General features: G+C 36.3%; 2 pseudogenes; both read right to left on the bottom strand.

Annotated features, from left to right (window-relative positions):
• Positions 1-5,729: 5,729 nt before the first annotated feature.
• LOC124103194 (thymidylate synthase-like) lies at positions 5,730-7,743 on the bottom strand (annotated as a pseudogene).
• A 914-nt stretch (positions 7,744-8,657) lies between these two features.
• On the bottom strand, positions 8,658-21,969 carry LOC124103196 (glucose-induced degradation protein 8 homolog; annotated as a pseudogene).
• Positions 21,970-23,042: the final 1,073 nt, after the last annotated feature.

Genomic DNA, 23,042 nt, shown 5'->3' on the forward strand with positions numbered 1-23,042 from the left:
GCATGTTGCACATGAGTTTACTCACATTGCACTAAAATTTGACCTTTTGTCTTGAAAAAGACAGTACATTTTTCTAAAACCCAAAGATATACTGGCTTATTATACATGTCTAAAATTTCAATAAAATGTGACAAGTAACATAGAAACCAAAAGGACCTTTAATGACCACTAAACTTAAAATTATTTCTTTATTGATGGTACATGAGATAAAATTATAGACTATGAAAACATAAAATTTTTAGTGCTCTTTATTTCACATAACTACATCATAGCTAAGTTTGATGAGTAACCATTTCCTTTAAAAAGTTAATAAGTATTGGCCATGTAGAATCTCATTTTAGTGGAAGTCAGATACTCCTATAATAATTTCTATTCTCATATAAGAAAATATATAGCATGCCTGGACGTTTTCTTAGAAAAAAATGTGGGGTTATATATTGTTTTAGTATACTGATGATGAAAGACCAAGCAAAATTTTCCTTTTCTCTGTACTTCCAGAGAAAAGGAGGCTTACAGGTCTGGAGTTGTGTCTCAGCTATAGAGCTCGCTCCTAGAACATGTAAGGTGCTGGATTCAAGCTTCAGCACCACATAAAACTAAATAAATGAATAAATAAATAAATGGTTTAAAACTGAAGAATATTTTTAAAGGGGTGGGGCTTGTAAAAACACATTAGATTTAGAGTTCCCTAAAGAAATACCTTGTCTGGAGGCTAGCAATACATGATGTTTCCTAAGTGCAGGAAAGCCCTACTCCTTCATTTAATGATGCTACCCACTTTGCACGGTCATATTTTCCATTGTAATTTTTTTTTTGCTTTTTTAAAAGCTGTTTTTTCATTGTGACATAAGTGTCATAATTTCTTTCACAACACTGCTACAGGTTCAAAGTTTCTGTCTTGGATGTATTTCACTTTATGTTGATCCAATCTTGGTCATAGCAATAATTATCTCCCCTAGTTATGTTCTGAAAAGTAGTTCCCTGGGCCTTGCTACCTCCAAGTAGTAAAATGTCACTGGGTCTCATGAATTGTTTTGAAAATTGTATTCAGTTGTGCTCCTGATAACCTACACTTTGCATTCAGATTTTCTCTTATGCTATAATTTTCTATAATGCAAAGATGTGTATACATGATTGTCTTTGAAAATTATGATTAAGCAATTACTAGATGTCTTTTCTTATTAACAAGTTTGTCATTCTGCATTTATCACATTTCTTACCCACACATGCTTGAGAGGGATGATATATATATATATATATATATATATATATATATATATATATATATATATATAATATATGAAATATATATATATATGAATATATATATAATATATGAAATATATATATATATTTGACTATGACCACAGATTTATTAGAAGATCAAAACCCAATGAGTGGGGATCCTTTTATAATAACATAACAATGCATTTTTTTGTGAAGGAAGAGATAATAATATACAATTACATTCTCTATGCCCTTTATTATTGTAATTATAACTATATTTTTTCTTTCGATAAAGGCCCTCTGTTTAATAAAAATGTTATAAACAATGTGCCTTAGCTTTCCTTCCATAAAGTAGGGATTTGTTGGAAGTAAATTGATCCCTTTTAAGAACATTTAAATTACAAAAATGCTGTTTAAATTATTTTTCTTCTCTATTCAATGTTTTTGTACATGTTTTCCATTTAATTGCTTGGGTATTCATATTTTCCTCCTCATTCATTTACTGAACAAATATTAATTGATATTCTCCTGTGTTTCAGATTATCTTCTACATTCTGGGAATACATCAGTGAACAACACAGATAAAAGTTTTTAATATGATATTATGAGAAATAAAAGCAAAATTCCAATGGAGGGGAGGAAGTGATGAAGAAGTGAAACATCTCATTTTGATAAGAAAGGACAACCTAGAATAGAAGGTGACCTTAAAGTAAAAGTTGAAAGACAGTAAGGGTAAGGACTATGTGAATATTTAGGGGTAAACTCTAGCTGGTAAAGGAAATAGCCAACTAAAGGTTGGAAAGTTATAAGGCACTTGTCATGCTGGAGGAACAATAAGAAGGTCACCAGAGCTAGGGGAGAATAAGGAGAAAGTAGTGAGACAGGGGGAGAGAGGTACATTGGGACAAAGGGGTCACAAAATGGCTCTTTGAACGATTCTGTGGGGTTTGGTAGGAAGCTATAGAAGATTTGAATGATGTTTATTCTGACTGTAATAAACACAAGAAACTAAAGATAGAAAACAGAGTCTCATGGGGAAATTATCACCATCTTCTGGGAAAGAAGCAACAATGGTGTCAGCCAAAGAGAATGTTGTGCCATTGAAAAGGTAAAATTCTCGAGTTTTAAGGGCAGAGATTCCAGTAGGTGCTACTGTACTTCATAGCAAGAAAAAGAAAGGGACAAGGAGCCGAGCATGTGGTACATGGCTAAAATCTAGGAATTTACTGGGGTATGGTAGGAGGTTAACAAATTTTAGGCCTGCCTGGGCACCTTAACAAAACCTGCTTAAAAATAAAATTAAAAGGACTGATGATATAGCTCACCAGTACATCCCTGGGTTCAATTTGCAGTACAAAAAAAAAAAAAAAAAAAAAGGAGGGGTGGGGAAGGATACTTGGAGTATCTACAAAACTTTAGATCAGATAAGATGGAAGGACAATCATTTTGGTTAAGATGGGGAGAAGTTATTTATGCAGGTGTTAACATGGTGGTATCTTGTGTATTGCAGTGTTAATTAGGAGGGTTTTTTAAAAAAATGATAACTAAGTTAATCATTGAATATCAAAATAATATAATCAAGACTACTATCTGTATTCATCCTATAAATATTAAGTTTTCTGATTCTTTTGATTTTTTAGGCTTTTAATCATTCTGGAACCTATGTGTTCTCCCTATTCTAACTAACTGACTTTACTCAATCTTTTTACCACAATTACTAAAACTGACTCTGGATCATCTTCTGAGTTTCTCACTGGCTATTCCACATGGCTTGAACACTGAAGTTAGATAAATACTTTAGAAATACAGAAGTAATTATATATCCACCCTAGATGTTATAAGACTTCACCCTCCCCTATTCCAGTTATCACCAAAGTAACATTGAAGTTATTTTTCACTGGACCCAAATTTTTCAAATGATAATATGATTTGACATCATTTTTTATCAAAAATTAGAATTAATTTTGTTGAGTTTTTATAAAATAAAGGACGACAAGGGCTGGGGATATAGCTCAGTTGGTAGAGTGCTTGCCTTGCATGCACAAGGCCCTGGGTTCAATCCCCAGCACCACACACACACACACACACACACACACACACACACAATGAAAATAAAGTATGGTGGAATGCATTACAATTCTTATTACACATATACAGCACAAATTTTCATATCATATTTACTATTAGCTAAAGCTATTAGCTGATAAAACTGTGATTAATACTTTATTTTGAAATATAAAAATAAAATTGTAAGAATAACTTACTTTATAGACAACCAGCCTTAGAGTATAATTGCTACCAAGTCCTAACTCCAATCCTATCTATAGATGGCTCAGCATTAGGAACAGAAAGTAGATGGAAGGAGCAGATTGCCTGGGACTGGTATCCAACATAAACTCACCCAGGGCAGATCAAGGAGGATTTCCAATGTTCCCATTCAGCATTCTTTCAAGCAAAGCAATGCTGTCAAGTAAACAAGGAATGGATATGTACTAACCTGATTGGACACCTACTCTGACTCAATTCAAAGGCCAGCAAAAGAGGCAACACTATAGTAGTTCACAGAAATTCCCTCAAATTCTTACTCCCATGACCTCAGTCTTCACAAATATCACAAATCTATTTCTCATCAGATCTTCCTCTAAGATGGAACTGAGCAGATTGTACAGAGGTCTGCCTCCAGTAACTTCTTACTTGTGTTTCATATGTTTTTTTTTTTCTAATTTTAATGTAATTAGCATTGTAGAAGCATCATCATCAGAGCACCTGGGCTGGGAAGTACACAGCTGAGCCTTGGTTAAACCTTCATCCTTTGTTAAGCCTTCAGTTGTGTTCTTCAAGATCCTGAACTTTGGATGTCAGCCAAGATGGAGTGGAAGAAATTACTGGGGAACTAAAAGTAAAGCTTGAGTAATGATTTGTAATGGGGTTTTCTTCTTCTTTGTTTTCCCATCATTGGTATTCCAGCTTTGATCTCAGATGGCATCAAAATTCAGAAACAGGCCATACAAACTCAAGGAGAGACCCCTTTATTCTCGCTACAGGTCTGGTAGAGGGACCTCTGCATGCTAGTAGGCATGGAAGAAATCCTTGAGTCATTTTTCCTTTTTTCTCCTTTCCTCTTCTTTCTCCCATCCCTGCCTTAGGCCAACCCCCATTGGGAAACAGACTTCTGTGGCAGCAACTGTGATATTTAAAACCCAGAGAAAGGAAGAGAAAAACTAAGTCTCTGGCCAGAGAAGGAGGGGTAAAAGGCCTCTGGGAACTGGAGGCATGTGTATCAGGCAGACTCAAACAGCACAGCAAAGGTAAAAACAGAACTGATACCAGAACCATTGCTCTGAAAATGAGAGACAACTTAAGGTCTGAACCTGACTACACAAGTGCTCATGAATATGTACACTTAAATTACTATTATGGCCTGCCAACAACATCATTATCATAAGGATTCAAACATGCTACTGAGAAAAAAATCTATTGTTCTTGGTTGATTTATTCTTATCATGGTTAAGACTGTGCAAAGGGTAAATGCATACTTTGTAAATATTTGAGATCCACAAAAAGAAATAATTTTCCAAGTTTTAGGCATTAAAAATTATTTTAAAGTTATAGTTGGCAAAGAAAGGGTCTGCTGTGTAAAATCAACTTGAGATCAGTTACATGGATAATTTTACAGAACTCTCTATAGGAAGGCATAAATTAAAATGTATAATACCCCAGAATAAAAAGATTTCTAAGTCTTTGGGGAAAAACAGAAGAGTTTTTAATTAACAATTTGAAAAAGGCATGGACATATCTCCTTCTCAGGGCATATAATTTTGGTGGAGCAATAGTTCTTTTTTAATTGATTTTTTTATTTATTCTTTTAGATATATGGAACAGTGAATGTATTTTGATGTATTATACATACATGGATTATAACGTAATGGGATCTAGTTAGGATCCCATTCTTGGGGTTGAACATGATGTGGAATTACCCTGGTCGTGTATTCATATATGAAAATGGGAAAGTTATTTCCGATTTGTTCTACTTTTTTTTCTATAGGGCATATTTTTATTATGCACAATTTAGTAAGTCTTTTTTGCATACAGTTCTTTATTAAAGCAACATATAAAACAAGTAAGCATTCATAAGCTCATATATTATGATGGATGTGTTTCTTTAAAATTGAATGGAATAGCTTATACAACTAATGAAACTCACCAGTTTTCATGAAGCCAAGAGACTGAAATACTATATATTTTTGCTAAAAGTATATAAATTTCCACTTTCTTCTCTCAGGATTTTCATGCTCCCTCAGTTAAGAAAACATGATTACTAAAACAATAGCAGTTATGTCTGCCAATGGAAACATACTTAAAAGCTAATGAAGAATAATTGGTAAATCAGAGACAGATTTTTGACCTAGTTCCTTTTTCTTTAGAAAAAAAAAAAACATTCACCTGGGCATCAGGCCCAACCCCTGCAGTGACAAGACCTTTCCAACTCCTTTAAAAGCACTCTAAACAGCCATCTCCATTTTAATAGTTAGATGTGGATTTTACCCTTCAATCTGAAAGTTTTTAACTTTGAAGTTGTCAATTTTCTCAACCTTTGGAAGAATTTTGAGCTTTGGGAAAGCTCTTGGTTCTCATAGAAGCTGAATTTTCAGTGGCTCAATGTGATTTAGTTAAATATGTGCATCTCTCAAAGAATGCATACAGTCCACTGGCTGCAGGTCCCTGATGTGTGCAACCATATAAGGTAAGCAGGGCATAGCTCTCAATGCTGAAAGGCATGCCCAAGCCCATGACTCCTGATCTATGGTACAGCCAGCAGGACAGCTCCCATTCACCTTGTACAACTGGCAGAGAGCATGGCATGGAGGCAGGATAATCTTTTGAGGAAAATCTTTTGGTTTCTAAACACACATGATAATTCTTCTGGCCTCAGGATTGGTTTTGATGGTGTCAATCACTTTTTGCAGTCTACTCCTTGATCAGAATAACCTGAAACCATATCTTTGTGTTGTACCTAAAAATGTCTCTACTGGAAGCCATAAACTGGGTCTAGGTCCCTTTCTTTTCTGGTGGAGAATCCCAGGCCATCCCAAAAGGCTTGAGATGCATTGGTGTCCCAGATATTTAGTCCCTTGGAATATAGTTCTTTAGCATTTGTGGATCCCTTGATAAATCATAGCAACTCCTCCAAAACACCATTCCAGAATACACATTTGGTTGTCAGCAGAGGAATTCATCTCTCAGGCTGTAGCGTGATTTCACGAAAAAAAAAAAAAAAAAAAAAGACAGGATACCGGTTTCTATGCACTCTTCCTTCCTGAAGCCACAGCACATGATGTGCTTTATCTGCTCCAGGTACTGCAGCTCCCTGGTCTGCAGCTGCTGCTCTGTATCCTCTTTCTGCAAGGCAGGTGACAGCATGCAATCAACTCAGAACTGGTGGCTGTTACAATGAAGACTCTTTTTTGTTAGTCTTTTTAAAATTAACTAATTTATTATAATTAGATATATATAACAGCAGAATGCATTTGACTCATTGTAAACAACTGCAGCACAACTTTACATTCCTATGGTTGCACATGACGTAGCATCACACCATATGTGCAGTCATACATGTACCTAGGGTAATGATATCCATCTCACTCCACCATCTTTCCTGCCTCTATGCACTCTCCCTACCCTCCTTCCCCTTTGCCCAAAGTTCCTCCATTTTTCCCATGCCTCCTCCTTCCCATTATGCATCAGCATTAACTTACCAGGGAGAACATTTGGCCTTTGGTTTTCTGGGATTGGCTTATTTTACTTAGCATGATATTCTCCAACTCCATCCATTTACCTGCAAATGCCCCAATTTTATTCTCTTTTAATACTGAATAATATTCCACAGTGAGTATATACCACAGTTTCTTTATCCATTCATCTATTGAAGGGCATCTAGGTTGCTTCCACAGTTTAGTTATTGTGAATTGAGCTGCTATGAACACTGATGTGGCTGCATTACTATAGTATGCTGATTTTAAGTCCTTTGGGTATAGACCAAGAAGTGGGAGAGCTGGGTCAAATTGTGGTTCCATCCCAAGTTTTCTAAACAATCTCCAATATTGCTTTCCAGATTGCTTGTACCAATTTGCAGTCCCACCAGCAATGTATGAGTGTGCCTTTTCTCCCACATCCTCACCAATATTTATTGTTGCCTGTATTCTTGGTACTGCCATTCTGATTGGCATGAGAAGAAATCTTAGCTTAGTTTTGATTTGCGTTTTTCTAATTACTAGAGATGTTGGACATTTTTTTCTATATTTGTTGATTTAATGTATATCTTCTTCTAAGAATTGTCTGTTCAGCTTCTTAGCCCATTTATTGATTGGGTTGTTTGTGGCTTTTTGGTGTTAAGTTTTTTGAGTTCTTTATGTATCTTGGAGATTAGTGCTCTACCATGTGTATGTCATCTGATAAATACTCTAAGTCTTAATTGATAAGAAATTCTCAGAAATTATTGTAGGTCAAATTGTTACACTTTCTTTCCACCTGAAAGAAAATCTAAGTGCACTATAAGCATAACCTAATTATAAACTATTTATATCAATAAAAATTTAGACAATAATTAATGAGGACTTGTATTTTCAGATGAAAAGATTTTTGCTGATAGTTAACAATGTACTTCTCATTTAAGAATTCAAGTTACCATTTGGAAAGCTAATATGTGGGGTGGGTTCTTATAAAATATCTTGAAAACTTGGTTCTTAATAAATAGCAAAAGTGAGACATATAAAAACTCCTATTTCTTGAGAGTAGATGGAAAATTAATCACTTTGGTTATTATTATGTAAATGTAGACTGATGTAGTAGAATGATAGTTTTAAAATTTTAAAGGTCTCTGAACATGTGTTATTAATTTTATAGCATAATAATATACTGGTAATTTATATTTAAAAATGATTTACTTTTCCAATTTTTTTACCTGGTGACATTTCCTCAACTAAGGCATTAGGTAAAGTGTTCAGTGCTCTTACAGAGAAAATGAGGAACCTGATCAGCCAAGCATGGATAACAGAAATCCCACATAGGTTTGAGAACTCAGACAAACTCAGACTTGTACCCTTCTGTCCTGGATACATGATATCTAGGAAAAACAAGGACTACTTGACAACTGCTTAGAATTCTTCCATGCCCCAGGGTCAAGAGAGGCAGTACTTTGAACTCAAGGGAGGCATGGAAATTACTTAGAAGATAAGAAAGACCTAAAACTTTAAGGTCAGCGATGAGGGATAGCTCAGCAACAGCTGCATGGTGAAGTGGGCACCATTATTAAGCAATGACTGAGGCTGAGTAGCCAGGGCCAGACAAATGATAAAGAGGGCAGCCAGGATTTATACTCAAGTAGACAAAGAATAAAGTAATGGAACACAATAGCAAGCCCAGAAACAAACTTACACATTTACAAACTTTATTGATGACATTTTATACCAGTGAGAAAAGAATGGACTATTTACAAAAGTTTACCAGGGCAACATGAAAATTGAAAAAATGAAACTAGTAACCCTCCCCAAGTCATACATAATAAACAATACTAAATGTTAATTATAAAATTATAAAAACTTTAGAATGTAGGAGAATATTTTCTTAACTGTGGTTTACAGGTATTCTTAGATATACAGAGAATAGTCCATAAAAGATTAGATTAGTTATTGACAAAACTAAAACTATTTCCAACTTACAAACTATAAAAAATGGTGGTGGTGGGGCGGGGGCGGGGGGAGATTCTTTAAGTTTTTATTTTATTTCTTGGTTCTGAAAAAAAATTCTTCAGTTTTCTCTGGACAAAAAACAAGAAAATTATGGTGTATAATAATATTTACATTTATATAGTGGTTTAGAAACTAGTTTCATAAAAGCCATTTTATTGAATTTTCAAAAATCTCCTGCAAAACAAAAAAAGTTAGGGCTAGGCTTACTGTTCTTGTTTTATAGATAAAGAAACTAGATTGTTGTGTTATGTTTAAGCCAGTGAATTTTAAATTCAGAGGAGAAGCTGGGTCTTGAAATTGTATCAATAGACATCATTATCCAAAGTATATGTATGAAGATATGAATTGGTGTCAACATACTTTATATACAACAATAGATATGAAAAATTGTGTTGTATATTTGTTATAAGAATTTTAATGCATTCTGCTGTCATTTATTTAAAAAAACAATAACAACAAATGCTGTACCAAAAAGATTAAAGAATTTAGAATCCAATCAACTGCATTTGAGCCCTGGTTCCACCAGGAATTATCCACTGTATTGTTAGAAAAAAAAATACAAGAAACTGTTTTTTAAAAACAGTTATCTATAAGTCACAATAACAGCAGCTATTACATTTTTCTCTTGTGCTGTTGAATTTGACAGATATTAAGCACTTGAATGCAGTAATCTCATCTACTTCTTTTCTATTCCCCTGGACCTTAACTTCATCTTTACAACTAGAACCCTGTCTCCATAATGGCAGGGATTTGGGGCTATTTCTTGGGTTGTTGTTGTCCACTACATTTACAACAACTCCTGGCACACACATGCTCCTGATCCATATGAAATAAGAAATGAGTTATTTTATTAATTAATTTTCTACGTACTGATATTTTACCAATCAGTTTCCATACCACCAGCATAAGGATACTTAACAGTCTGGACCTTGTTTTCTAAGGAAACTGAGTTGGGAGTTCATGGATATAAGCTTAAAAAGAAAGACTAGAACAATTTGTATCCATCTGTAAAGTGCCATGGGTAACTTCCTAACTGAGTTCCTAGCAGCCTAAAACTTACCCTAAAATCAAACATGCAGTGAGTAGAATATCCTGGCAAGAACATGGACACAAAGAAAGACAGACAATGTTCTATCCCTGGCTGCTACAGACCTGATATATGGCCCCAGGCAAGTGAATTAACTCCAGATGTCCTACTCCAAGGAACATGGAGTTGGAGTCAATGATGTTTAAATACCCTTTGATCCTATCACACCTTTCATCCTTCAACCCAATGTGTCCCACTAAGGAAAATGTACATTTATAAATGTAGACTGTGATACAATACAGGGAAGGATTTAAAAGAAATGAAAGTAAGAAAACCTCACAATACATTTCAAATTTTAGAGTCATGTTAGCTGTAAATATTTTGAAGGAAAGGTGTCAAATCCCTTCCTCTACTTTCTAAAGAGGCTTTGAAAACTACTGCATGTTTTCAATTCTCATCCCTTCTCTCTGTTCCTAAATCATGTATATTTAAAACTTATCATTATTGATTGGCTCAAATAAATTCCTTAGAAAACATAGCAGTTAAAATGAAACTTTGTGTTATAGTTTTACTTCAAAAAATATTCCAAACTAAACATTCTTCTCCTGATAGTGATTATTTGAATTGCTTTTTTCCAATTAGGAGATTTAGTGGAAGTATCTGATGTTAAATGAATTTTAGATCCAGTTAAGAAATAAGTAGTTGATAACAATCATGCAACAAATGAGACATATTTTTTCTTTCTACGCATTAAACACAAAGAACAGAAGGCCCACAAAAGCCTCTATTGCAAGTGCTATATGAAACTGTTTATATACACTTTACAGAAAGTGTTTACAAAACCACAGAGCAAATTTAGACAGCTATTCTTTCCTACACAATAAAAAGGCAAAAGACAACAGAAGTTCAAAATTCATAGAGAAACATCAAGTGGACAACTCCAATGAGGTTTAAAATGTAGATTATTTACAAGTAACTGTGTAAGTCAAGTCTTGGACTTCTTCTGCCTCAATAAGCATAATTAAAAATTAATTTTGTTGTACTTGAACCATAATGTAAATGTTTACAGCTTCGTAGGCCTGGAAAACTGACAAGAAGAAAGCAACAAACCAAATTGCCCAAAAAGATGATCAAGAAAACCTGTGGGCCACCTGTTCTAAGGAGGTAAGATTCCAGACAGTAAGTTAGATGATTTAGAAAGAATTAGTGGTTGGTCCCAGCTATTTGAGTATCATTTACATTGATAATTTTCACTCTGGAGTATTAGTTTAGTAGGGACAAACGAGACAAGGCACCAAAGATAGCAGGAAATGGTTTTGTTTGGCTGCAGCCAGGTTCAGAGGGCACAGCTTTTGCTGTAATCAATTAATCCCCCTGAACCCTGAGTTCAGGGATTTTCAGAATTTTATACCCAGCATGTAAGGGGAGGGGCTCAGAAGTTCACAGTTTGCAAAAGTTCACATAAAAGCAGCTTTTTTCTTTCACTATTTTGGGCAAGTTAACTCTTCAAGGATAACACCTGAGAAGGGGAGAACTTCTTTTCCCCTTTCTTTCCTCCCCCTGCCAATTGTTACCATGGAGCCAATTTGTAACTGATCTTAAAAATGTAGACATCTCTGTAAAGCCCAGCTCAAGGCCAGAGGCTTTGTTTGCACATTTCTACAAAGTACTAGTAAGGGGGTGTCCAGCACCTGGAGTGCTGATATCTTCCCAGCCAGTGGCCAAGTAAAACAGGGCGACATGAAAATAGGAAGTTTATCTACACTGGACTCTTTCACAGAGACTCTTTTGCTGACAGTCCTAAAATCAGCTATGGTGAAGAGGGCTTTTCTGTGGAGAAGGGGTGCCACTTCACCAGCTCATATCAAGAAGGCAAATCTGCATTTTATAGCTATATATGACAAAGATGGACCTCAAATTCAATGTAGGGAATGGTTGTAAAATTCAATGCAGGGAACACTAAAATACTCCGTAAATATTTATTACATAATGAATAAGAAATGGAGAGATGGGATTCCATTAAAAGTGACTAATATGTTCAACCATCCTTATTCTAGCAAATGCTTTCCCTAGGAAAGAAACAAACAAGTGTATCACAACAGAGATTTTAATAGTTTGGTTAAGTAGAGAAGAGATGTGTATTCAGTATGGAAGGAGAAGGGAGAGAAAGGTCCCAAGAAGGTTCTTCCAGCAGAGCAAAGCCTAATCCTATTCTTCCTATTCTTCCTGTGCTTGGGAAACTAGTAAATGGTTTCTAGACCATTTGAAGCAGCAGAATTTCATTCTGATACTTCAATGAGGATCAAACTGTAATCTGAGCATTTACAGAGCTTTATTGGGGTTTATGATCTTAAAGACATTACAAAGATTGTGACTTTTGAGAAGTCATTTTATTTTGCTTCAGTTTCTTTATTAGTAAAGATATCTGAATTATAGATATTTTCATTAGAAAGGAATAGTATGCATATAAACTAGGGTAATGCACTTGAAGTTTGCACATGAAAAATCTTGTGTTCTCATTTAGGTAGCTTATATCTTTCCAATTAGTAAAATCTTATACAAAATTTCTCAACAGTCTTGCATTGTTCTTATTTTTCCATATGTTTCTCCAACATTTTTCATTTTTTATCTTTCTTGGTTATTTCATTGTGAATTGAATCATTTTTTTTTCTAATTGTATTTTGAACATTGCTTGCCTATGTTAAAACTACTGCTTTATTGTGTGTATGGACACTACTACGTGTATGGCTGTTTTCTTGTTAATTCTTATATTTTCTTAGATACATCCCAAACAGTCAGAAAAGTTTAAAACTATATTTGTTGTGATCTTTAAAAAAAACTTGCAATTTTGAAGCTGTTTATACATTAGGCCATTGATTCAATATACTCTGTATTAAAAATCCACTGTTCAGAGACTAAATTTTAAGTTATTTTACAAGAAAGGTTGTGATGCCAAAGGTCTTTTTGACATCCTGGCAAATAATTCCATTTATATCATACACACACATCCATATGCACATACACATACAGTAAAGTAGCAATTTTAATATAGGCAAACAATACTCAAAATACAATAGAAAAAAAATGATCCCATTCTCAACTGTAAGAAAGAACATGAAATAGCCAGGAATGATTTTAAAAATGAAAAATGTAGCAGAAATGTGAGAAAAATAAGAAAATGCAGGATTATTGAGAAATTTTATATATATATAAAATCTATACATAGAAGTTATATATTGATAAATTATATAAACATTAAGAAATTATATATATTCCCCCCATCTCATTTAAGACAGATGCAGACTCCGACTAGATGATCTCTTTTGGTCTCATTTATAATTCTCTTTTGATATAATCCACAGATCCATTTAGATTATTAACAGAATCAAAGAACATATTGATTGTTATCTTTGCCTTGTGAAGGGAAAAAGGCATAACCCAAAATGTTCCTTGATGCTTTTCATGGAATCTAGCCAGTTTGTACCTCATCCCTGCACCCTCCTCCCACCGGGTATCCCAGTTTGTCCAGCCCATTGGACTTCAGCAGGCCAGAGAGGGCTGGTGATTAACAGGCCCTAGCTAGCTTCCTTAGCAGGCTGTCAAAGTGAACTGATGCCTGGGGCGATCTTATTTGCCACTTGCTCTCTCAGGAATGAAACCAAGGTTCTTTACCAGGCTCAGAGCTTGCCTGCCAGAAGATTGCATCCTCGTGATCCCAGCACTCACGTATTTGAGGGAAATTCCTCGGGGTTTGGACAACATTCAGAGCAGGAAGAGACTTCTATGGGCGATCCTGCAAACCAGGGCGCTCCAGGGTTGATGCTGTCTCCCTTGCTTCCAACACCAAGTCAGAGGGGCCTCGAAGCCCCTTTTTGTCCAGCCCAGGGTCCTGCGAGGAGCCACCGCTAGTGGCTGTTAACCAGGGGCGGTGGCGTGGGCTGTAGGAGGAAGAAAAGAACTCCCACGGGATAGGGTGGTGGTCGAGGGACCTACCAGGCGCCTTTCACTTAGGTGAGTCCTATCCACTCTTCCCATCCACCTCCGCCCCGCCCCCGGCTGGCGGCCAGGTCCCATTTCTACCAAGGCAACAACGCTTTGGGCCACCCAGCCGCCTGCCTCCAAGGAGCGCCTGCCACCAGCGAGCAGTAGGGACTAAGGAGTGCCCAGCTTCCTGCCCAGGTAAGGGTTGGGGCAGCGCCTGGGACCCGCGGGGGCGGTGGCAGGGAAGTGGCCCTGAACCTCAGAAGCTGGGGACTTGTGGCAGGAACCCGGGCTCAGAGAGCAGGAGGACGCCTAGCCGCCCACATAGATGCCAAGAACCTTTGGGGATACAGAGGGCTATGAGAGCTGACTTTAAGAAGAGAATAAGAGGGAGCAATTGAGTGGGACTGGAGGGGTGAACTGGAGAGCTAATGCGCCCCTGGCCTGGTCTGCTTGGTGAGGACCTGTGGCATGCGCAGCAGCCTACAGCTCATCCAGAGTCCCCAAATTGTATTGAAAGGTGATTTCTCTAGGAGCTGAGGTCCCTGTCTCACCAAAGCATCTATAAAGGAATTTTCTTTTTAAGAATAGAGAAAACAGAGAAGTGCGATCCTTATAAAGAAATAGAGAAATCTTGCCTGAAATGGTGTCCATCTCAGCTTGCTCACCAGCTGCCCTATTCTCTTCTCCAGGACTTTGTATTCGCACCTTGCTAAAATCCCCCTTTGAGAATTTTTAAAAGCAGTTGTTATTTTTAGGATGGAAACGGGCTTGTAAACCTTGTCATAGCTGTTTTAATGACACTAACTTTAAAAAAGGGCATATGTGTGTGTGAAAATCCAAAGTATTTTCATGGGTTTTTCTTGTGGTTTCTGTAGTTTGGTGAATTAACTGATTGTCCAGGAGTCCAAACTCTCAAGAATTTTTGTAACTCATATTAGTCCAGTACCTTTAAAGTTATTTTAGGCGAATTAGGAGCTTTGTGTTCCTTGTGTAAAAATGCTAAACCTGAAGAATGAGTTACAGTCTTGTTGTTCTTGCCTAAAGTGTTTAAATTCAGATCCTTATAAAGGCGTGTGTGTGTGTGTGTGTGTGTGTGTGTGTGTTGTGTGTGTGTGTTGTGTGTTACAGTCCCAGGACTCCAGCTGCAGCCTTAGACATGTATTCTGTGTTTTGGTATCTGAACATTATATTTTCAAGCTTTGCTAAAAGTGGGTTGATAAAGTTCACGCATTTTCTGAAAATGGATTTGGCAGAGCCTAAGTGCTGAGTTTTGACAGATGAATGCGGGTGTATGTTGTTCATGCTGTATTGATTTTTAATACATTATTAAAGATAGTTTTTTTTTTAAATGAGAAGATTTAATAATGTATAAGCTTTCAATGTATATTCTTTATGAATATATTTATGTGATGTCTAGCTTGTGAAAAATTACTCTCATCTTTCTTGGTCCCTTTTTATTATTATTCTTGAGGACAAAAATGCAATGTAAGAGATTCAATTTGATGATTTTTAATATGACTATAGTACACATATCTATTGAAAGAGATTTTGGTCACATCACAAAATGTTATAGCATCATCCTGCACTTCCTTTTTCAACTGTCTTTTCAGCATAATAGTTTGGTGCTTACATTCTTTGAAAAATATCTTTTATCTATTAAATCTAAAATATTTGAAGGTCCATAAATTGCTACTAATAGTTTTGTCAGACAAATATTTTAAAGCTTAAATATACTTTAGGATATGTAGTACTTTGTGTAACATATAAAGGTTTAATGTAAAATATTTGTCATTTTAATAATTTCTGCATTGGAGCTGGTGTTGTGACTTAGTGGTTGAGTGCTAACCTAGCACATGTGAGGCTCTGGGTTGGATCCTCAGCATCATATAAAAATAAATAAATAAAATAAAGATATTGTGTCGAACTATAACTAAAAATAAATATTAAAAATAATTTTCATTGTATTTTCTAACTTTTCTTCTTACAATGACCCCTTAATTAGTTTATATGATTTGATAATCTGAAATATGATTCTAGCAAACTCTCTTTTCCCTGATAATAGGAAATAGTTTTCTATTAGGCTTTTAAACTAAGTCACAAAAGACTATTTATCAATTTGGAGACAGATAGGGAATCAGGAACCTCAGAATGGGAAAAATTGCTCTTTTAAACTAAACTGCAATCATCTATTACTAAACACCTAATATTTACTGTGGACTTTGACCTGGTTTGTGTCTTGACTCATTTAGAGTATTAGGACCTTAAGTACTTTTCAACCCTCTGTCTTCTTTCTGAAATTATGGGTTACAATAATAACTTTCCTTAAAAATTTCTTATAAGTATCAATGGCATAATGAATACAGAACTATAAGCACACTGTGTTCCTAGAATACAGTAAACCAACAGAACAATTCTGGCCATTGTCTTTATCAATTGTTCTTATATCTGAGGTTAATCAAACATAAATGTTTGTTTTTTGGACATTATTTGATAAGAATACAAAGTCTCCTGTAAAAATCATAAGTTACTTTAAAAGCTGAATTTGAACTTAAAACATGCTTACATGAGAATCAGTTTACTTATCAACATTTTCAAATCAGTGAAATGTGCACAAATTCCCAGAGTCTAAGCTTTTCCTGAAAAATGGGTTGCCCATTTTCATGAGGCATACTCACTCCACTTTGCCACAAGGCTTCTACTCCCTGAATTATTTCATCACGACCTGTTTCACTCATGTGTTTCACCTCCCTTGTTCCTTCAGACATCTGCATTTGTATATATTTTTTTTTAATTCTGGAAATATCCCTTACTAAATTGAACAGCTAATTATGTGGTCTAAACTATAAGCCAAACTTCATCCTTTAAAATGTGGAGGAAAAAAATCCTATATTACAATTTGCAAAGCACTTCCTGAAAAAACTTAGGGGATACTTAGGGATCATCTTAGGGATCAACTCTAAAAATTTGCTTGCTCATGCATTATTATTCCATTTTACAGCTATAACATTTACTCCTACTTTTATACTAGCACTTAAAATATTGATCTAATAATTTAAAAGTTTTTTTTTCAAATTTTACATTTTCTATAATGCTACTTTTTAAAGATGGAGAAAATTTCTCTGGAATGATAATCTCCCGAGACCGGAGGATTGCTAGTTCAAGTCCTATAGCTCCAAGTCCAGCATCTGGAGCACATTACACCACGATGTTCTCTCCAAATGGCTTGCATAGCTCGGCCCCTATGGCTTTGCTGGTTGCAGCCTACATAGCCTCTCACTTGGCTTGTGTCTGCTGGATTTTCTCAGCTTTCCTAGGCAGATGTTCCATGTTACTGGCATATCTTAATCTTGGGAGTCTCTAATGCAGCTTTGTTTTCCTTCTCACATCTTCTTACATTGCCCTTGCAGTGGTGACCCATAAAGACTCTGTCTTTGCTGTACTTTGCCTGGCCTGTAATGTCTTCCTTTGAAATCTCAGTGAAAGCTTCCATGACCTCCTAACTTCAGCATCCTACATTCCTGCAGAGCCAGGGCCACATGATTGACACCAAGGTCTATCACCATCTGGAGCAGTAGTGAAGCCTCCTGGGACCATGGCTGCAAAAGTCTTTGAGTGCATGGGTGGCTGAGCAAGGCATAACAACTTTCCAGGTACCCCCTGTGTAAGCCAGGCTCCCCCATTGTGTCTTCTCAAAGAAATTTCTACTTTTACCCCTTAAGCATGAGATGCCCTCAAGCCATCTTTCTAACTGTTTCTGGGTGAAGTAATTAGCTTCTTTTTTTTTTTTTTTTTGGTGTGTATTCTGTTTAACAACCATATTCCCTTTAACAACCACACCTTCTTAGTCCCAGTTTTCTTCCCAATTTTCTGGCCAAACTGCAAGTTTTTCAAATCTTTCTGCTCCTGATTATCACAACAAATTTGGCCTGCAGTATCCATGCCACCACCTGAATGACACCACTGAGGAAGTACACTAAACATTTCCATTAAAACTGAATTTCTCCACTTTACCTTTTCTTTCATTTTTAATTTTACATATTTTATATATATTTGCAACAGTTTTGGACTTTTACATTTTTTTGGTGGATTAAGTCTTCATTGCATATAGTGACCCATTTTACTGCTAATAAATATTTGTCTTAAAACATATCTTGTCTAATATTAATCTAGACACACCACTTTCTTTCATTAGTATTTCTATGGTAAATACTAATATACTAACACCCTGGTATCTCCGTTTCTCCTAGCCTCTTATTTTATTTCCAATATTCCTCTGTAGGTTTTATGTGTATCTCTCATAAATCACCTATGGTTACTAATTTCTGGGTTTTTTTTCCCCTGTTGGTGAGTTGGTGTTAAGAGCTCCTCATCTTTATGTTTCATTCTGATGGTTTACTCCCCACCCCCGCCCCAGGGATTTCCTTTTAATAATACTATTTGAGCTTCCTAAATTTGAGTGTTTATACCTCAAACTTCTTTGGGAAAACTCAGCCATCACTGATGGCTTTTTTTTCCATTCTCTAGTCTCTCTCCTCTTACACTTAGATGAGATGTGTGCTTGACTTAGGCATTCAGGAAAAGAGAGTTAAAGCCAGGCAATTTGACAAAAGGAATTCAATACAGGGAACTAGTTACAAACATTTTGGTGCATCTAAAAACCAAATAGGAGATAATGAGACAAGAAAAAATTTAGAAATAGAAAAAAACTATTAGCTTTCCTAGGACTATAGGGATACAATGAGAAAATAGCCATACCAGAACTTAGAAGTGGAGGGTATCTAAAAAAACTATGTTTCTATCCTATAAGAAGAGGTATGATAGAGGACACACAGTCATTGATGGAGACACTACCACAAAACTCAGAGAAGAGAGAGGAGAAATATCCTGGTATATTCCTTTCTCCTATCCTCTAGTTTCTGAAGCCAGTATTGCAACGAGTATGGAGAATATAATTTCCAGATGTCAGCCTCAAAGATTCAGGTCACAAATAATCATGAATTATTCTGTGAGAAAGCTAGTCATTTAATTCTCTCCATATAGTTTAACTTGGCTTTTATATTTTCTATTGTCTTGTCTCCTTTTATTGTATTCTGGGTAATTTTTTTTGTTTTGGTAAAAAAAATACTTAATAAAACATATCCTTCTAACCATTTTTGTGTGCAGCTCACTGATAATTAAGTTCAGTGAACCCATACAACAATAATCTCATTCCCCTTCCTCCTACAATTCTACTTTCTATCTTTGCATTTGACTATTCTAGATACCTCATTTCTCTTTTGTTACTGGATTATTTCACTTGGCATTTTTCATAGGCTCATCCATGTTGTAGTATGCATTGAAATTTCTTTCCATTTTAAGGTGGAAGAATATTTCACTATCCAGATATAACACATTTTATCTCTTTATCCATCAGTGGAAACATATGTCATTTCACTGCTGTAAACATGGAGGAACAAGCATCTGTTTGAGCTCATGTTTTTAATTCTCTAGAGGTATTTTGGAGAAACAAATTGCTGGGTCATATGACAGATAGTTCTGCTCAATTGTTTAAGGAACTACCATACCATTTTCACATGTAACCCAGCTATCCCACTCCTGAGTATTTATGATAAGAAATAAAATGAGCATACTATATTGATACAGCCACATCAATGTTTACAGCAACACAACTCATAATAGCCAAATTATGGAAACAGCCCAGGTGCCCGTTGACAGAGCAATGGATACAGAAAATGTAGCATATACACAATGGAGTTTTACTCAGCCATTAAGAAGAAAGAAATTATGGCATTTGCTGGTAAATGGATGGAACTTAAAAGCATAGTGCTAAATGAAATAATTCCAACTCAGTTAATAAAGAGTTAAATATTTTCTCTCATATGCAGAAGCTAGACCAAAATAAGGAAAAAAAGAGGGAAGGGGGATCCCATGAAAATAGAAAAGAGATCAGTGGAGTGTAGGGTGGGATTACAGGAAGGCACTGGAGTAGAGAAGGAGGGATGGGAAAAGGGAGGAACTGTGGAATGTAGTTGACCAAACTATGCTATGTGCATATGTGAATACACCACAGTGAGTTTCACCCTTATGTGTAATCTATAAACCATTAATTTAAAAAGAATTGTAAATAAATTAAATGCCAGTAAAGGGTAATGATTGGGAATGGTAGGAGGGGAGGGAAAGGAGAAGTATGGAGGATGGAATTGGAGCAAATTATATTCCAGTCTCATATGATTATAGTAATATGGATCCCAATATTATGTATAACGATAACTAACTAATAAAAATGTTGAGGTTTTGATAACAATTACATTTAATTTGTAGATCACTTTTGGCAATATTGAAATCTTACCCGTATTAAATCCTTCAATTTATGAACATGGGACGTTTTTCCATTTATTTATGTGTTCTTTAATTTCAATAATCTTTTATAGTTTCTAGTGTATAAGTCTCTCATATCCTCAATTTAATTTATGCTCAAGTATTTTATTCTCTTTGTTGTAACTGTAAATAGAATTGTTTTCTTAATTTCTTGTTTCCTTTTAGATTGCTCATTGTTAGTGTATGAAATGCAACTTTTTTAGGATTTATAAATTTATATATTTTTTTTTCTAGAGAACACAAAAACAAAAAAAAAAAATGAAAAACATGGTGTGAGAAAAAAAATGGAAGATGAAGTCCTGCCAAGACTTAGGAAAATTAACAAAGGAATTGTCTGCCTACAAGCCAGCAGAAAGTAAGAGTGATGGGTGCTCTTCTTGTCCCTCCAGAGAGGCCTGGTTATAACAGCAGCCCTAGGAACCCAGCCCCTGTCAGCCAGACACCGGAGCTCTGGGACAGTGACCCAAGGTGTGGAGGTCCTTGGGACACACCAAGTGCACAGACAGACAGCCTTCCTAGAAAGCGCCCTTCACTGTGGGGCTTCCAGAATTTAAAAGGGTCATTTTCCTTTTAAGAAAGATGCTGAGTCAAACAAATAAACAAACAAATCTACAAGAGGGGAAAATGTTCCTGCTGCAGTGAAAATCTTTGGTTCCTGCGGAAGGAAGGTGAGTCCTGTGCGAGGGTCAGTGTGGGGTTAGCTTGCAAGGCTCTCCTTGGGCTCCTGGGTTACACCTTTGCTAAGGTCTGTCATTTTGGGATATTTTACTTTCTTCTGGTCCAGCACGTTCTGAGCCTAAAATAACAAGTTTCTGTAATTTTGTCATCTTGGGTGTTGACTCGCGATTTTCATAATGTAGAATGGCTTGGTTAACCTCACTCTAAACCTTTTGCTTTTGCATCCTGTGAAGGAGGCCTCCGAAGCCTGACTCCTCAGGGCTATAGAGGGCCAGCAGGGCCAGCATGTGCTCCATCTCTTTGAGGCACTCTGCCCTCTTAGCCCTGCTCTCCTCCTCTAGCACCGCCTAGATCTGTTGCTGGGGGATCAGCTCAATTACATACATTCTGTTGCTGCAGATGAAAGTAAAGTTACCGGTTTGTGTCCAAGAGCTCCGGACAGGGACTGTTAATACGGTGGCCTCCAAAATCTAAGCCTTCAGAATCATCTCCTGAATCTTGCTTCTCTCATCAAGAGTATCCGGATCCATGCTGGGTTCAATTCCAGGTTCCATGGGACAGTTCTCTGCTGCTTCTTTAAAGCCTTCTTTGACCAAATAGTTAATGATAAGGCGGTTCATGCCTGCCCACTGGGCGTGTCGGTTGCTGAGCGTTTCCATCCACTCATCTTTCCTGATTTCATCAGGCTTTTCTGCATAACTCATTCTGGTTTATTTCTTTAAGATCCAGCCTCCTGTGCAACCAGTTTGGGTAGTGGCCACAGCTCCTCAGCAACCACTCACAAGGCCAGGGAGGAGCAGTTGCGGCAATCGCCCAGCAGAGGGAGGTGGAGGCCAAGGAAGAGGCGGAGGCCAGGCAGGGAACCAATGTAACTGATTTTTGCTTGCTGGTTTTATTTCCTGAAACTTTGCTCAAGTCATTCTGACATCCCCCCGCAACCCCCCCCCCCCCCCACACACACACATAAACACACATTTTTGTGTTGGGGATGGAATAGCTCGGACATGCATGCGCGCGTGGTGCGCGCTTTAGGGTTTTCTACATATAAAAAAGTTATACATAAATAGTGGTAATTTTATTTCTTTCCAGCCTTTTATTTATTTGTTTGTTTGTTTGTTTGATTTTGCCTGATTGGTGTGTCCAGTAATATGTTAAGCAGCAGTGAAAGTGGGTATCGTTGTAGTTCTCTTCCTATTACGGGAGAATTTTTCAGTATTTCCACCCAGTATGATGAAAGCTATGGGCCTTTCACATATGCCTTTATTATGTTGAGGTAATTTTCATCTGTGTGTAGTCTGTAGAGTGTTTTTTTTTTTTTTTGGAGACAGCTTTGAACTTTTTCAAATGCTTTTTCTGTATCAATTTTTAAAATATTAGTTGTATTTAATGGTTCATTTTGACACATCCATACATGTACACAGTATAATTTACTCCATTTCAATTCCTAGCATTTCCCTTTCCTTTCCCTCCTCCCTCCACCAACCCCTTCCTCTATTCTATGGATATTTCTTCCATTAATTTATTGTTTTTAAATTGTTGCAGTATAGACATACAAAAAATGGAATTTATTTTTAAATGTTCACACATGCCTATAGCATAGTTTGATCAATTTTATTCTACACTTCCTCCCCTTTCCCATCCTTCCTTCCTCCCCCTGGATTCCCAACCTTCATTCTAGTGTTCTCTCTTTTTTTTTTCATGAGATCTCCTCCCTCCCCCTTTTTACTTCCTTATATCTCTTTAGCTTCTGCATCTAGGATAAAATACATTTGACCCTTGGCTTTCTGAGTCTGCCTTATTTCACTTATCATGATGTTCTCTGTTCCATCCATTTACCAGCAAATGATTCAATTTAATTCTGTATGGCTGAGTCAAATACCATTGCATCAATTTAAATGACCATGTGTTTATTTTTTCTTTATTCTGTTAATATGATGTTTTTCATTGGTTGATTTTCATATGTTGAACTATCCTTGTATATCAGAAGCATATCACCTATG

This window comes from Marmota monax, unplaced genomic scaffold (assembly GCF_021218885.2).
Source record: "Marmota monax isolate L192 unplaced genomic scaffold, Marmota_monax_Labrador192_F-V1.1 WCK01_AAM20220418_F8-fsc00678, whole genome shotgun sequence".
In the NCBI taxonomy this organism is placed as follows: Eukaryota; Metazoa; Chordata; class Mammalia; order Rodentia; family Sciuridae; genus Marmota; species Marmota monax.